Genomic DNA, 467 nt, shown 5'->3' with positions numbered 1-467 from the left:
GTCCAATTCTGTCTGTAATGATACGAGTGATTAACAAATCGGACTCCCGCTTTGCGGTCGTACGATTCTGTAAATCACTCGTATGATTACAGACCCAATTGGACTCCACTCGGTGCTGTTACCATTTAATATTTCCAAAATTCTAGTTACATGGATGTCACCAGATCATTTAGGTTTGCTTTATTTTAGGTTTGTTTTATTTTAGGAGGTTGGCTTCTGGTGTCAAATGTTGAGTTCGGAAGTCCCTCTCCTAAGGTGTCAATTGAGACATCATACCGTGGAATAGGTAAGTCACACATGGTTCTGCAGAAAAGTGCCATGAAAGAGCTCAGAAGACACTTGTCCTTTACTCAGCTGAGATTCCACTGCCAAAAGAAACAGGGACGCACATTCCACGTGGTCACAGCTTCCAACAGCTCAGGCGAAGCTGTGGTCCGGTACTTCAGCGGTCAGACAGATGAGCAACC

This window comes from Pocillopora damicornis, chromosome 10, assembly GCF_964200805.1.
Source record: "Pocillopora damicornis chromosome 10, jaPocDami1.2, whole genome shotgun sequence".
NCBI classification, from domain to species: Eukaryota; Metazoa; Cnidaria; class Anthozoa; order Scleractinia; family Pocilloporidae; genus Pocillopora; species Pocillopora damicornis.
This window is presented reverse-complemented; position numbering follows the sequence as displayed.